Here is a 17,296-nt window from a genome sequence, read left to right as displayed (position 1 = left end):
GCGGGGCCGCTACCCCACAAATCCCGGGGCTTCTTTACCGCCACCAGAGATCCAACCCACTTACCCGTAATTCACTTTAACGCCCCGAAAGCCTGTTTAGGCTAATAAAATTGCAGCAAATTCAAGAAAATCAAGTCTCCTTGAAACACTCCCCTCCTCCCTAGGAGGGACACTCACACACAACACTCTCCCTTCCCTCCCAAGCCCGAACACGCGCTGGGCCATCCCAAGAGGGTCTTTGGGGACCCGCCAGTGACTAATACTGCTCCCACGTGCCTCCATTAAACCCTCGCCCAAGCGTGTACAAGCGCCAAGGGCATGTGCACAGCCAACCCTCAGAGATAAGTTCAGCAGACCCATTCCGCCCCCCACCCCCGCCACCTCCACCCTGGCCCAAAAAGCATGAGGGAGCCCACGGGAGAAGGCACGGGCGCCAGTACACAATACTCCTGCAACTCCAACCTTCCCCGCACACGCCCTGGCCGGTCCTGCCACCAGTCTCTCCTCCTAAGGTCCTACAATCACGCGGGCCCGGACCACGGGGAGTCCTGATGGTTGCTGGGTGTGGATGTGAAGACGGGAGCGACCCGCACGCACCACCGAGATTGCGGGAAATGGGGGTCGCAGTTCTCCAAAGCCGCACCGGGGTTGAGCTCCTACCAAGGGGACCGGGTGGGGGTGGGGACAGTGAGACTCTCCAGTGAATCCCAAGGGAGTGGGCTTTCCCACACCTCTTCCCCGCCTAACACGGCACGCGCGCACATTACGGGGCCGTGCACCTTTCTCCTGCCCCTGGACCTGCCCGGCCGTCGCCCACAAGCGCAGCGGCCAGAAAGGAAGGGCATCCGGCCGCCGCCGGCGGCCCGGGGAGCGGGCAAAGCGCCTTGCTTGAGGGTGCCCACCTGCGCGCAGGGTCGCAGCTGCCGCCGGTGCGCCTGCCGGTGCGCCTTCTCCCGCTGGAGGTAGAGGTAGCGGTTGCGGCCGGACTCCTGGACTCCACGCGCCTCCTCGCTCCTTCCGAGCGGCAGCCCTTGTTTCCTCTTCGTCCTCGAGGGCGAGTCGCCCACCTAGCCCGCAGGTTCTGCCACCGTCCCTCAGCCCGCCGGAGCTAAAGCTGTCCTCCCCGCCCCTTTCCCGCCGCCCCGCGCAACGCTGCGCTCCGCCCCCCGCCCGCCCATCCCAGTCGGGGCCCAGCCGGGGGCTGCGGGCCCCGCGCCCCGTGCCGCAGATCCGGGGTTGGGGGAGGGCAGGGGGCGGCCCTGGGATCCGCCCCGACCCCAGTGCTGCGAACCCGCTGGGACTCTAGGGGCCCGCCCTCACCCCGCGGCAAAGGGTGTAGGCACCGCACGCTCTGTGCTCCTTCTTCCGGCGTCTCTTCACTCCCCGCAGGGCACCTTCTAGGGCCCCGAGGGTGCCTCGTGTCTTGGGGGGAGGGGGGTCTTGTGAAGCGGGGTGGAGTGAACCCAAGAAAGGAGGCGAAGAAATTACCATGTCAACTGCCAGGGGATGCAAGTTGCTGCCTGTGCCTTGTTTCTGTTACATTAACTACCTGGATGTGCTGCTGTCCTTGTTACAACCGCAGTAATATTCAGAGGCATGGATATAAGATTCCCAAGCTAATTAGTGTAAGGCTGTTGGGGTTTTTTTTTTTTTAATTTAATGATGGCAAAAGACAACAGATTCACTCTTTTTTAAAAAGTTGCTTTGCATATATGTATTATACATATGTATATAAAGCCACATTTCTAATTTAAAAAATAGCAAAATATAAATAACAGAACAGCTGTGTTTTGCAGAAACAGATCCAGTGTGTATGTGTTATTTAAACCCACTGTAATTATATTAATTGGTTCGTTTTAAAGTGTATTTTAGGTATTTCCTAAAACAGGCTCAGAATTTAGGAATTAGGAACTCCTGAGTTTTAATTTGGCTTTTTGCCTTAGTTTTAAAATGTCATTTTCAGGGCTGGGGCTGGGGCTCAGTGGCAGAGCGCTTGCCTAGCACATGTGAGGCACTGGGTTCAATCCTCAGCACCACATAAAAATGAATATATAAAAATAAAAAGTATGCATCTACAACTAAAAATATTAAAAATGCCAATTTCATGGAAATTACTAAATGTAGTTATTTAGAAAATGGATTCTTTTTCTTCCAGGTTGGCACAGATCAGGCAAAGGATAGATTTTTTTAAGTCAACAAACAATAAAATTCTCATTCATTTTCTGGTTACGAACTATCTGGTGTGGTAGCCTTTTCTTTAGGGTTTTTCAAACAAACTTCCTTTCTGTTTTCTCTTACATTCTTCTTCAAAATTTTCTCCCTGAATAAAGTTATAGGTGCCAGGATTTTTTAGCCTCTACTTTCTTAGAGATAGGAAAATTCATTAATAATTCAGTAAGAAAATAAACCCCAAGCTCATGATATAAAATTTTAGACTGATTAATCCTGTTTTTCAACTCTGCTTTTAGTAAGTTAACCTAATGCTTGAAAACTAAGAGTTTTTAAAGTTTCGTCATTATAAGAATAAAATGTGCACTTTTTAATTAACATTTCAAACCAAATTAAATTCATTAAATTGACTAATGAAAAGCATATCAGTACTGTACGTGTTGTAAATGAGGACAATGGAGATGATAAACATTTCTGGAGAAGAGACTCTGAAGCAAAGAAAACAGTCTTTAGAAAAACTGATGATCCCCTTTTCAAGAGAAGGATGACAAATGCCAGTAATTATGCAAAGAATGACTGCTGCCTCTTTTCTCTTTGCTTTGGTTTTGTGGGTAGGCCTGCATTTATCTCTTTTGATCATCGTAATAAAAGTAAAGTAATTCAGCATTCCGGTGACATTACTTAGTAAATTAGCAATTTGAAAATGCTTTTATTACCTAATTAATCCAAGTAAATGCCTCTGATAAATCCGGTTTCACTCTTACATTTTGTGTGTGTGCCTCCAGAGAAACACTTGCAAGACATAAAAACAGCTAAGGTAAGCTCAACAACAATTGCAAGCCAGATTCCTTGGGTGTATGTGTGTTGCAATAGAGTTAATATAAGTGCCCTTTGGGTCTTAAATTATATATCAGATATTGGTTATAAATTGCTCTTTGGCTGCTTCTTTAATGAGTTCCTATGTGTTTGCTTTGCCCTGTTTATTCCCCAGAAGTGTATTTTGTTTCTTTCTATCTGCCTTATTAAATTTATCTTCACTTAAACTATTTGCATTGAATTTCCAAGAATCAGACCCTAATCCATAGCTCACTTGACAATCATTTTTGTCCTTCAAATGGAGTCTCCCTTGAGGTCTTTGATAAGAATCCGGCAAAATTAAACATCCAAAATTGGAAAGAGTACTTCATCAGGCTTGGTTCTAACTAAGAGATAACAATCAGATTTCTCAAAACCAGGAGGGTGTGACCCATTTGAATAAAAAGAAGCAAGAAACAAAACAGCAAATCCTTTTTGTTCAGGTCAAAACTAAGGCAACAAAATTTCAATTGAACCTCTTTCTAATCCTGAATTGTTGCTACAAGGTATGTAAAAAGCACAATTCAAATAATTTTATCTGTGTTTTCTTTTCACCACTCTTTCACCACTACAAATCCTTTGCTCCACTGACCAAACACCATTACATTTCACATTCCCCTTTTAGTTCCTGTGCTATTGAGAATTTTTCACTGATCTTTAAATAAGAAAGTGCATTGGACACTCCCCCTGTCCCCAAGGAATCCTGTGTCACCCTCCATTGGTTTCAAAAGTTCTTTTGACATGTCTGTGACATCGATGAAGAGAGATCTGAATATCCCATATAGACCCCTGGATAGAGAGCTCTAATGACTAGTCTGAGTTCAAAACAGTAGGGTTAAAACAAAACAAGATTTTTTGTTCTAACAATTTAATCCTATTGGCATCTCCCATTCTGATTCCCATCCCAGAAAAAAAAAAAGTTTCATAATGTGTTAGCTTTCCCCTCTTGAGAAATGTCCTCCTGCTAAGTATTTAAATAGTTTTGTGTTCATTCACTCTTTGAGACCCTAGTCTGAACATAATATAGATTTCTTTCTTTCCTCTGGTATCTGAGAATGGATTTATAGGGAGATGATGGGACAGTTCTTTTTCCATTTTCCTCTTCTTTTTTTTTTTCCTCTAGGAAAAGCATGAACTCAATTTCTTTACTTTGGTTGATTAGGATTAGTGGGTAACATCATTGATTCAGATTTGCAGAATGTCAATTACTTTAATTGGTCTCCTCCTTGTGTTAAGGAAATATGTCACCATTTATCTCACAAGACAATGAGGATAGAGACAATACCACCCATGTAATGTTCAGATTGAAATGTTGATGCTCTAAGCTAAGTTACTTAAAAATATGTGTGTCTTTGCATATATGTAGGTGTGTGTATATATAATTTAAAGCTAAATATAAACCTGAATACTTGTAATAGATCCTTCAGCTACAAAACCTTTGGTAAGCTCTCTTGTGTTTTTGTTCATTTGTTTGTTTTGTTTTGCTTCAGGTATGTGATAAACTGAAAAATAATACCTCACTATTTACCTTACTCACAATTCTGATCCCAATCTTTCCATAAATTCCCAGCATTATTTAACCATATCATTCCATGATTTAAAAAAAAAAAAGGGAAAAAGTAATCCCAGCTACTCAGAGGCTTAGACAGAAGCATTACAAGTATGAGGCCAAACTAGGCAATTTAGTGAGACCCTTCTCAAAATTAAAAAAATAAATAAATAAAAGGGCTGGGGTGTAGCTCAGTGGTAGAACACTTGCACAGCATTTGTAAGCCCCTGGGTTCAATCCCCAGGACCACAAAAATAACAATTTTTAGGGGTTGGGGTTGTAGCTCAGTGGTAGAGTGCTTGCCTAGCATAAGTGAGGCACTAGGTTTGATCCTCAGCACCACATCAAAATAAATAAATAGACAGATGAATAAATAAAGGTATTGTGTCCACCTGCAACTAAAAATTTTTTAAAAAAACAAGTTTTTAAAAATGAAAAGAGGGGTTGGGGTGTAGCTCAGTGGTAGAGCACTTGCCTAGCATATTTAAGTCCCTAAATTCAATCCCCAGCACTGAAAAGAAACAAAATAAAAAAGAAGGAAAGGAGCAAACAAAAGCAAGAAAAGGCAGTATGATAAAATGATTATATGTGATTATATGTATGACTGGTTAGCACAACAGATAAGCACATCAGGTTAGTAAAATCATAATTTCCTCCCACTATGGACAATCTTGCTTTGTTCTGTTTCAGAGTTGGCAATTAAAGACAACGTATGGGCTGGGGCTGGGGCTCAGTGGTAGAGTGCTCACCTAGCACATGTGAGGCTCTAGATTCAATCCTCAGTACCCCATAAAAATAAATAAAATAAAGGTATTGTGTCCAACTACAACTAAAAAATAAATATTAAAACAATGTTTTTAAAAAAAGATAACCTATATGGTTACATATTTCCTTAATTGTGTCCCTCAAAAAGAATAGGTTGAAATTCTACCCTGTGAAACCTACAAATGTGACCTAATTTGGAGAGAGGGTCTATAATTAAGAGGAGTAAAATGGTTCCTTAATCCAAGGTGTGACTTGTATCCTTATAAGAAGTGGAGATGTAGACACAGAAGGAATTTGGCCTCGGGAAGGCAGAGAGACTGGAGTTACATTGCCACAAGCCAAGGAACACCTGGTACTACCAGAAGTCAGACAAGAAAGGATTCTCCCCTAGAGGTTTCAAAAAGAATATGGTCCTTCTACTACCTTGATTTTGGCCTTCTAGCCTTCAGAATTGTGAAACAATACATTTCAGTTGTTTTTGGCCACCCAGTTTGTGGTACTTTGTAGCCTTAGGAAATCGATATACCAGGAAATCATCATCAACTCCTGGTGATGGCAGCCCATCATCTTCTACACCCAGTGTAGAGTAAATGTTTAAGCACAGAGTATATAAGAATGCTAGAGCTGGTGTGGTGGAGCATTCCTATAATCCTAGCAGCTCAGGAGGCTGAGGCAGTAGGATTGCAGGTTTGTAGCCAGCCTCAGCAATTTGGTGAGCCTGTAAGCAACCTAGTGAGACCCTGTCTCAAAATTTAAAAAATAAAAAAAAAAAGGGCTGGGGATGTGGCTCAGTGGCCAAGTGCCCCTTGGTTTAGTCCCTTGTATGAAAAAAAGAATGATAGAATTATTTTTGTAGATGAAGGGCAACGGCAGTGTAGAATCACCCAGGAATCAGAAAGAATCTTTAGAATTTACCTAATCTAATGGCTCCTCCAAAATGAGACTCTGCTGCAATTTAGAATCATAGTGTCACAGAATCTTAATAAGTTCAACGAATCTTGTAGATTTTTCTTTTCTTTTGAGATCACGTGATACCTAGGTGGTATGAGTGTGAAAGATGCAGGGTGGAGTCCACTGTACATATTGTAGCCCCCCTAATACTAAAATATACCCTACTGATTCAATTCTGTCATGAGTTGTTGGCTTGTAATAGCTTCCTTCCTTTAAGTAAGGAAGCCTTTGTCTTCTGGAGTCCCAAATTAAAATATAAATAAGTTTGGAAGATTTCCCAGCCTGAACTTACATCAGTTCTCAACTTCCTAGTTCATTGTTATATCCTCTTCCCCGTTGCCTAGTAGCTCATAGAGTATCGTCCATAAATATCTGACAAGTTAACTGAGAAGCTGAGATTGTCAAGAACTAGATGAAAGATTATATAGGATAATGTCTTTGTTCATGCTGCTATAAAGAAATACCTGAGACTAATTTATAGGAACAGAAATTTATTTTTCATAATTCTAGATACTAGAAAGTCCAAGATCAAGGCACTGCAGATTGTGTATGAGGACCAGTTCCTAATACAGGGCCTTCTTGCTGTGTCTTCACATGGTGGAAGGAAAAGGGCAAAAGGATCTAGTTAGTTGTCTCCAGCCCTTTTATATGGAAGTAATCCTGTCCATGAGGGCAGAGCCCTTATGGCTTAATTACCTCCTAAAAGCCTCATCTCTTAATACTACTGCATTGGTGATCAAGTTTCTACATGAATTTTGGATGGGAAACATGCATTCAAACCATAACAGGTCTCTCCATAAAGGAACAACAAAGAAGTGAAAGAAAAGGAGAGCCCAAAACAAACTTAGTCTTGGAACGTCATATGGGAGAAGTATACATGAAGGATAAGTCCTAGCTGATTCTGATGGTAACATGGTACTATAACATAAGAGAAAAAGTCTCCTGGGAATCTTATTCTTTGCATTCCTCCCAATCCAGATAGCATTTGTGGTCCTAAAGGGGTAGTGTAGGAGTCAAGGAGGGGAGCTATCACCCTCTCAACCTCCACCAACTGTGAACCCCTCTCCAGCCATCCTCCTAAATATATAGACTGGATAAATATGTGTTTGATATGCAAATGCAACTTTGAGTAAGTCCCAAACAGCATGACTCTCAGTGCAGGCCCCCATCTCTGAATTCCAATCAGATGTAGCCCTTCTGCCCTTCCTTAATAGAAATGCTGAAGCTTCCACTGTTAGAGAAAATCTCATTTTGAAATGTGTGCCTGGGACAGACCCCAATCTATACCCATAAGCAATATCAGAAATCCATCCCCTTTGTATATTATCCATAAAAGAGAACCAAATGCTTTTGAAAGACGCCTGTACCACTTGAAGATGAATAGAGTAGTTCTTCAGTCAGAAGTGCCAGGAGAAATAGAAAGTGTCAATTTTCTAAAGAAAGGAAAGCTGGAAATAATTCTCTGTATGTCCATTGTTGGATCTTGATACCTAGACTCTAAAAACTTTAGAAAATGTTTGAAACAGTCAGGAGCTGCTTAGGGCTTCACTGGATTTATTCCCTCATGAAAATGTGCAGAAGTAGTCCAGCTAGAGCCTGCAAATTGAATCAAAGTGTTACAACAGAATGAAAGCAAATTTTATATTAGATTGTTTTTAAAAATTGGGCCCATGAAGAAATTTTGGCAATTTAAAAATTAGTGGTCTACTTATGGTATTTTTGTTAAGTTATCCTCCGTAAAGGGTCCCTTTTTTTCTATTTATTTATTTATTTATTGTGGTGGTAGGGATCAAACCCAGGGCCTTGCACATGCTAGAAAAACACTCTCTCCCCAGGCCAAAAGCCCCTGTTCTTTACAATGCATATGAACTCCATCAATCATTAAACCTACTTATGGAATAAATAGCATAGCTGACTCCATCTCAGGAAATGCCCAGCAATTGGGTCCCAAGGCATCAAAACTTTTCTGGCTTTCTAGGGTGGCAGTAGGCAATTGCAACCAAAAGAACACTGGGTCAGGTAGAATGTTAGTGTAGAATGCTACAAAACTTCTCCAACACTCAAGTCTAGAGTGATTACTTAGATATTCCCTGCACTGTGATCTCAAAGCCACGCTGACATCCAAGCTCCAACAGCTCTATTTGCTGCTTTACATCCTTCTGAAGCATCTGTTCCCATCAAACACCCTACTAAAATACACACTCCCTGAAGGCATGGATTTGGGACAGGAATTGTTGTCCATTTTGTTCACTGCTGTGGCACCAGCACCTAGAATGGTGGCACATTGTAGGTGTTTGATAAATATTTGTTGAAAGAATAAGATATATACTCCATGTTTGTATAAATATGTCAAAATTGATACTATCATGTATAACTAAACAGAACAAATAAAAACATAAAAAAGAGTGATTGATGTTCAAAGTATTTACCCCCTTATTGATGGGAAAGCCAATTTGTTTTTTAACTAATTTTATTTCTTTGAAGCAAAGAATGGTAATAATGAAGGATAGTGCACAACATAAAAACACCCATGATGAGCACTTTGTGTTCTCTTTCTTTTCATTATGTCAATTTTTATTTGTGAATATATTAACATGTATCCACCTGATAATTTCTGAATCATAGAATTTGTCCACCCAAGACCTTCCTTTCACATAATTTGGGCTCTTTTCCTGGTTTCTGTGCAGTAACCCAAGTGTTCCAATGATAGAGACAGGGAAGGGATTCTGACTAAAAGAACACAAGATTCAGCTGACATTCCTCCAGTGGGCAGGAACACTCAAATTGTAGCACTGGGCACCCAGCTCAAAAGAAAACCTAACAGTTCATCCCCCTCCCTCCCCTATGTGGAGAATACAAAGTAAACTATTTGAAGAACACTGGGTCAGGTAAAGGGAAGTACCCATCTCTGTTTCTCTTAACCTGCATCCTAGTGTAGGATGTTGCAGATGTGGTGTTGCAAGGCTCCTTTGAGATAGAGTAAGGGGTAGAGCTCATGATCTGGTAAAGTAGACACTAGCAGCCCTGGACAAAAGCAAAGTCTAATATGGCAGGGGGAATACTGGGAATTGAACTCAAGTGCACACAACCACTGAGCCCCATCCCCAGCCCTATTTTGTATTTGATTTAGAGACAGGGTCTCACTGAGTTGCTTAGCACCTCATCATTGCTGACGCTGGCTATGAACTCACAATTTTCCTGCCTCACCCTCCTGAGCCGCTGGGATTACAGGACTGTGCCTCCATGCCCAGCAAAGTCTCATCTTTTTAAAGGCTCCAGATTTTTGAATCCACAGTGTCTGTGTTTACTAGCAGACTTATGTAAGACTTCCTCACTAATGCACTTGATTCAGTGGTTCTTAAGCTGGGAAGCTAGGCACAGTGGTGCAGGCCTGCGATCCCAGCAACTCCAGAGGCCAAGGCAAGAGGATCACATGCTCCATGCCAGCCTCAGCAACTAAGCAAGACCCTGAATCAAAATAATAATAATAATAATAATAATAATAATAATAATAATAATAAATTAAAAGGGCCGAGGTTATACTTCAGTGGTAAAGTACCCCTGGGTTCAATCCCCAGTACCCCACCAAAAAAAGTTAATGCCCAGACTTAGGGCTTTCTCTATATAATTTGCAGGAATCAGTGAAAACTGAAAATGTAAGGCCCACTTGTTAAAAAATTACTAAGAATTTCAAGATGCTGGAACATTAAAAACAAACGCAGGGCCCCTGCTAAGTGCAACTGCCTAGGCTGCCCGCCCATGAAGCAGTCCTGCCCGCTCCCAGAAATTCAGATTTTATTGGTCTTTAGTGAGATCCTGGCATTGGAGTTATTTTAAAGCTCACTAAATATTTTTCGTATGCGGTTAGGATTAAAAGCCCTGATTCTAGCTCAGGGGAAAATAAAATACAAAAGATTCTTACAATTACAATTGACACCTGCATACAAACTTATCTCTAATGCAATAACTCAAAACCCTCACTCTGAAACATTTTCAGCTTACCCAGGGTGAAATCATCATGACAACACTCTTTAGAAAATGTTTCAACCCATACATAAGTTATAAGCTGTAGTCATGAATCACCTTTTGATTCCCTTTTTAAAAAACAAAAAATGTCATGAAAATGGCATATTTTCTCATATAGAAAATTGATATAATTTGAAGTGTTATTATTCATCATCATTCACATAAAACCTGAAATAAAGCTAAATAAGAATATTGCTAAATGGAAATTTATTATCACATCAATAGAATTCACAATGACACTTTAAAAAATCAAACTAGTGTCAAACAGTTTTCCCTTCCCTTCTCACTGAAGAATGAGTAGGAAGTACGCACTATTCTGAGAATTTCATCTAGAAGAAATGTCCCAGGAAAGGTCCATGGGGAGTTTTTGAGCCCCTGTCCTACTACTGGAACCTCTTGGAGAATATGCATAGCCTTCTCCTATCCTGTGAATCTAAGATCCTCCTTAGAAGTGTACCTTGAAAAATATCTTCCCTACTAACATGGATTATGAAGGTCATGGCTGTCCCTAGAAGACAATTCAAAGTTGAAGCCCTCTCCCATCCTCTTGTACGCTTCCTATACCCCTCATAGACGCTAAATTTCTTCCCAGGTAAAAACTTGTGCTCTCAATGCAGCTCTAGAAACCACCCAGTGCCACATCAGGGAAGGTTCACAACTTTGCTATGTTCACAATTGGTTCTGCTTGACTTAGATCTTCCATGAGACAATAGTTCTTTAAGGAATAGCATGTCAGATACAGGAAGGGTAGTGACCAACCTTCCCAGGTTACCCAAGACCATTCTGGATTTTAGCACTGAAAATTCAGCATCCTGGGATACTGTTGGTCACATTAACCACAGGGGGTCATTCACAGTAATTTACAAAGCCTCCAGAAGTTCAAGATGGGCAGATTAAGAAAGTTTTGCTTGTTTGTTTTCCCCCAGGATTTTGTTTAACTGTGTGTTAACCAGTTGCAGATGTGCTTCTGGTAGGGCTTTGCAAGTGGCTGCTGCTGGTGCTCTGGCCAGATCCCCCAGACTCTCCTTTATGGGTTCTGTGGACCCATCCCCCAGCTCTGCATGCTTTGCTCCTAACACCTCACACCTGCAGCTTTCTTCAGAGTACTACCCTTGGGCTACTGGATTCACTTCACTGGACCTGCAAAGAACCTGGCAACTTTATGTCTCTACCCACACCACCTCCCATTCTGGGAAGCTCATAAGCAATAACTAGCTGGTACAGAATTATGAAAGCTCCCCCTCCCTTATCACAAGGGAAACAAACTCTGAGGTACAATTTACATTTCCAAGGGTAAGGAGGGGGAGGGGTGAAGGATCCCTTGGAAGCCAGGGAAATCACACCCTTGTTTTTTTCCCTTTCTGTGTCCTGCTTCCCCCACTACTTTACTGGTTTCTCCAGACAGCCCTTACTTCACAAACAGCTTATACCTAAATTCTTATCCTGGCCTGTGCTTTGGGGAACCTGATCCAAGACCAACTTGATTCAGGGAAAGCCTATGTGATCAAGATGTAACAAACACTAACAAGTAAGGTGGGTCTTTGCTTAGATGTTTGCCAAGGAGGAAAGGGGGTCTCTGACTTTACAAAGTCAAGGGATGATAAGGAATCATCAATCTAGCAGTGAGTCCTTCTTCACACTGCTAACAGAGAAGATTTCTGAAAAGCCCAAGTGATTTGGATTAAGTCTTTCACTCTTCTGTTGGATTTCCCAATACTATGGTAATTATTTCATGGTGTCATAGTATTTTGTATGCTCAGTTTTGTCATCTTGGCAGATTATAAGCCACTAAAAGGCAGTAATGAAGCATTTCTTCCCAAATCACAGTTCTTACACATTAGGAAGATGATATTATTATTATTGTTGTTGTTGTTGTTGTTGTTGTTGTTTGGTACCAGGGATTGAACCCCAGGGTGCTTTACCACTGAGCCATATCCCCAGCCCTTTTAATGTTTTATTTAGAGAAAGAGTCTCTCTAAATTACTTAGGGCCCCTCTAAGTTGCTGAAGTTGGCTCTGAACTTGTGATCCTCCTGCCTTGGCCTCCTGTGTTACTGGGATTACAGGTGTACACCACCATGCCTGTCCACATTAGGGTGACTTATAGGAACCAAATATATGCTTACACAAAGATCACAGCACCCTTCAAAAATGTTTAGAACCGGGGCGGGGTTGTGGCTCAGTGGTAGAGCACTTGCCTAACATGTGTAGGGGCCTGGGTTCAATCCTCAGCACCACATATAAATAAATAAAATAAAGGTATTGTGTGCAACTACAACTAAAAAAAATTTAAAAAATGTTTAGAACTTTTGTCAACTCTAGGAAACATCAATTTCATTAACTGTCAGTTGGGGGTTCTAGCAACAGGAACACCCAAATGGAATTCTGAAGAAAATTGGGAATATTTGCAAAGGTAAGGGAAAGAAAATGAGGACCAGCAATGGATCATGAAATACCTTGGAACTAGTAAGTGTGGGAAGCTGATATTATCCTTAGGTCTGATGGGACAGGTGGGAGGGGGAAATTGTGGGAAACAGGGACACCCATATCTATTGGAAACAGCCACTAGATAGGAGCTGAAGACTGTGTTCACAATCACTGCCAGTCTACAACTGACTGGGTGGAAGCCCATACAAATAGATAGTCTGGTCACCCCTTCCTCCTGCTCTCAGTTCTCTTCCTGGTGCCTTCTACTGCCTAAACACAGTAGAAGCCAGACAGCAAAGGAACTTGGGTGATGGATTCTAAAGGACTTCAAATCAGAGTAAAGAAGGTTCGAGAATGAACTGGAAGGGCAAATGGGGAGTAACCTGAGTACTGAACAATGCCCAAAACCTCACATGGTGTATGATACTTGACTGCACATAAAAGCAAACCATAAGCAATAGCTCCTATTCTAAGTCTTTTCTCCATAATACTTCATATTTACTATTTCCCATTCATTTATGTTCCTTCCTATCTCTGTTTCTTAGGTTCCTGCCTCTGTATTTTTTCCTGCTTCTAGCTATGATGTTCACAATACCCTTTGGATTTTTCTTGCTTTCTTGGATGTTAGCTTTCTAATAGATTCTTGGCTCTCCATTAATGACTCTCATTTTGCATGTCCTAAAGCATTCAGGGAGAATCTCTCATTGCATCCCTGTGGCACTCTACTGGACATGGCCTGTTGCCCACCAGTTGGAAACCCAGTGTTCAAATAAAGGCAGCTTTTATAGTCACTAGTAGAACAACCTAAGATGGTGACTTCAAGTCTGGTGTGGTGGCTCACACCTACAATTCCAGTGACTCTGGAGGCTGAGGCAGGAGGATGGCAAGTTCAAGGCCAGCCTCAGCAACTTAGCAAGACCTTCTCTTGAAATGAAAAATAAAAGGGGCAAGGGGTTTAGTTTTGGGGTAGAACACCCCAGGTTCAATCTGAGTACCAGAAAAAAAAGGAAAAAAAAATTGTGACTTTGACAAGGAGCATATGCATGAATTATGAGGAGACTTAGCTTTAAGAGGGTCATTTATGAGAAAGAATTCAGCCTAGAAGTCATTTGTGTGCTTCTGCTAGAATCAAGTTTGATCTATAAAACTATTCTGTGCTTGCAGGAAATGGGCATAATTTTTCCAAAGGGCAAATTAATGTGTAGCCACACTCCTTAATTTTCCATTTTTGCGTGCATCCCACCATTAGCAAGTGGAAATAGCTAAGAACCATCAATGGTGTAGACATTGTGCTGTGAATTCTTAACTCTGAGTACTGGTGAATAGCAAATAGATTCTCTGTAATTCACCTACAAGCTCAGATATGAAAAAATGAATAATGCAACATGGCTCAGCATGGGTTGAGACAGGAATTGGCCACCATGGTCAATCAGTGGAAAGAACACAAAGACACAGACAAAATAAGAATAAAGACATTTATTTTAGCCAGAACTGGTCAGGGGGTTCAGGGAGGTGAAATTGAAGGTAAACATCAGAACTATACATCATGTTTAGCTGAGATATTCATATTTGTTTTTCTTTTATAAACACACTATTGGGAAAAGTCCTTTTACATGTAGCAAGTTTTATCATTTGTGATACAGAAATGTAAACAGTCTTTCTTCAGAGGGAGGTCAGTGTCAGATTGCTGCCAGTTGTCTATAAATCTCTTTTATTTACTTGCCAGCATTAACAAACAGCATCCAACAACTTCACTTACCAAATGGTTGTGCTCAGAAAGCAAACACTCCCTCAAGAAAACATGTTATGGGTTATTATTTGTAACATAAAGATATCACTTGATCAAGAGAGAATTCAGACCCGTTATTTTCATTAGTAATATTGATAATCAGTTCATTCAGTATGCATTATTAGAAAATTTACTATGTTATGGGCACTAGGCTGAGGGATGGAAAGGATAATTGTCCTAGAATTTATTTTGCTATGAAGAATTAGGAATTCAGATCAGGAATCTTTTTTTTTTTTTGTACTGAGGATTAAACCCAGAGGTGCTTTAACACTGAGCTACATCCCCAGTCTTTTTTATATTTTATTTTGATTCAAGGTCTTGCCAAATTGCCCAGGCTGGCCTGAAAATTGTGATCCTCCTGCCTCAACCTCCTGAGTTGCTGGGATTGTAGGCATGCACCACCAGTCCTGGCTAAGATCAGGAATCTCTCAAGTCTTGCAATTAGAATTTGTACCAAGCTACCCTAAGGCCATGATTAAGCTGATGGTCAGGGGATGAACATAACATGCAATTTCATTTTTTGGTACTGGGACTCGAACCCAGGTGTACTTCACCACTGAGCTACATTCCGGTCCTAAGTGCTATGCTGCTGAAGTTCTGGCTAAATTGCTGAGGCTGGCCTCAAACTTGGAATCCTCTTGCCTTAGCCTCCTGAGTCACTGGGATTACAGACATATACCAATATGCCCAGCAACAAGCAAATTTTAATAAGAATTTCAGAAACTAAAAGAAACAAACATTGCATCTGATTTTTTTTTTAAGAGTTGCCTTTTAGCCAACAATTGTAACACCCACATCATAAAGCAGTATATAGTAACCACAAAATTCCAAACCAAGTGATTCCTGGCTTCCTGCAACATGGCCATGGTAGATAGAATCATCCCAAAGATGTCCACATTCTCTGGGTACAATGGCGCACACCTGTGAGGCTAAAGCAGGAGGATTGTGAATTCAAAGCCAGCTTCAGGAATAGCGAGGTGCTAAACAACTCAGTGAGACCCTGTCTCTAGATAAAATACAAAATAGGGCTGGCAAATTGGTTCAGTGGTTGAGTGCCCCTGAGTTCAATCCCCAGTACCAAACACACACACACACACACACACACACACACACACACACACAATGATGTTCACATTCTAATTCCCAAAACCCAAGAACATATTACTTTCATGGCATGACATTGTAAAGCGGACTTTGTAGATGCAAAATAAATTAAGAGAGCTTTTTCCTGAATCATGTGTGTTGGTCCAATGTGGTCACAAGGGTTCTCATAAGAAGGAAGCTGGAAAGCTGGAGTCAGGAGGAGATGTCATAACAGAAGCAGAAATGCTTGAGAGAGAGAGAGAGAGAGAGAGAGAGAGAGAGAGAGAGAGAGAGAGAAGAGTTGAAGAGTTTGAGGATGAAATGCTTTTGACTTTGAAGATGGAGAGAGCCAGGAACCAAGGAATTCAGATGGCGTCTAGAAATCAGCAAATGTGGGGAAATGGATTCTCCCTTTTGAGATATGATAGCAGCTTTGAATACTTACTAATCGTAAGGTGCTTCACCATCCATTGCTGGTTCTCATTTCCCTTGTTGGGTGTGTGGGAGACTGCCCCCCTCTCGAGGAACAGCATGGAATCCCTTACCCCTCCCCCTCTTCTCCAAAGGGCGCCAAGCCAGGAGCGCCCAATTCAAAGGACACAGTGTCTGCTTGCAGTTCCCGAGTCACCCTGCCAATCAGCACCCGCCACATCCCTTATGCAACCCTTCTTAAGCCTAAACTTGTAAACACACGCTCTCTCTTCTCTCTTCCCTCCTCCCTCCTTCCTCCTCCCTCCTCCATCCACCCTCCTCCCTCCTCCTCTTCTTTCTCTTTTTCTCTTTGCTTCTCTCTCTGCCCTCTTCCTCTCTTCCTCTCTGCCCTCCTCCTCTTCTTTCTCTGCCCTAGGCCACTCCTTAGGGCAGCCCCCCAATAAAATCTCTTGGTTGAATCTCCGCCTCAGGTGAGTCATTTGCCTTTTATCCCTGCTTTGAGCTTTGTAAATATTCCCTTATATTTCTCCCCTGTGGGGAGCCCCCAATGGAAAGCAGCTGTGTTGATGTCTTAACATTAGCCCAACAAGACCCATTTCAGACTTCCAAACTATAAGATAATAAATTGATGTTATGTTAAGTCACTATGTTTGAAACTGATACAATGGCTGACTGAGGATTGCTCTTGGGAAATGATGATTTACTTGCCTTTGTATTTAGTCTGAATGAATAGTGCCTGCAGCCACAGCAGGCCCACGGGAAGCTTGGAGCCACTGGAATTGATCACCTAGTGCGGCAACTTTTAAAATGGCCACAAATTCATTCATAGACCTTCTTTTGAGAGGTAGGGTCTGTGTCCCCTTACCGTTAAATCTGTGTTCCCTCTTGGACCACTTCAACCCATAGAATGAGGATATGCTGATATACCCAGGTATATCACAAAAAGCCATTTTGTTTCTATCAAGAAACATGACTGTTCTGTTCTTTTTCACTGTGAACAACTATAATTTGATAAATGATCGCATCTTTTAAAGAAAGTACTAGCAAGAATAAACACATTTCATCAAAGAGAAAGAAATTAAGCTGCACTGAGTTTAAGATTTCAATTCAAACAAATTATGGGCAATTTTCATCTGCTTTTTTTTCTTCTTTTTTTAGAAGACATTATAGCAGTCTTTGGGCTCATTTTCTCACCAGGTTTGGGCATATTTCTTCCTTTCACCCTGTGTTTTGCCATTTTTACGTTACAAG

The 17,296-nt window shown here is 41.6% G+C and overlaps 1 pseudogene; it reads right to left on the bottom strand.

The window, feature by feature from the left end:
- Positions 1–507: 507 nt before the first annotated feature.
- LOC113199728 (G2/mitotic-specific cyclin-B1-like) overlaps positions 508–17,296 on the bottom strand; it is a 100,859-nt pseudogene continuing 84,070 nt past the window's right edge.

Source organism: Urocitellus parryii, chromosome X (assembly GCF_045843805.1).
Source record: "Urocitellus parryii isolate mUroPar1 chromosome X, mUroPar1.hap1, whole genome shotgun sequence".
NCBI lineage: Eukaryota > Metazoa > Chordata > Mammalia > Rodentia > Sciuridae > Urocitellus > Urocitellus parryii.
The sequence above is the reverse complement of the archived record's forward strand: the minus strand, read 5'-3'. Positions and strand labels throughout refer to the sequence as shown.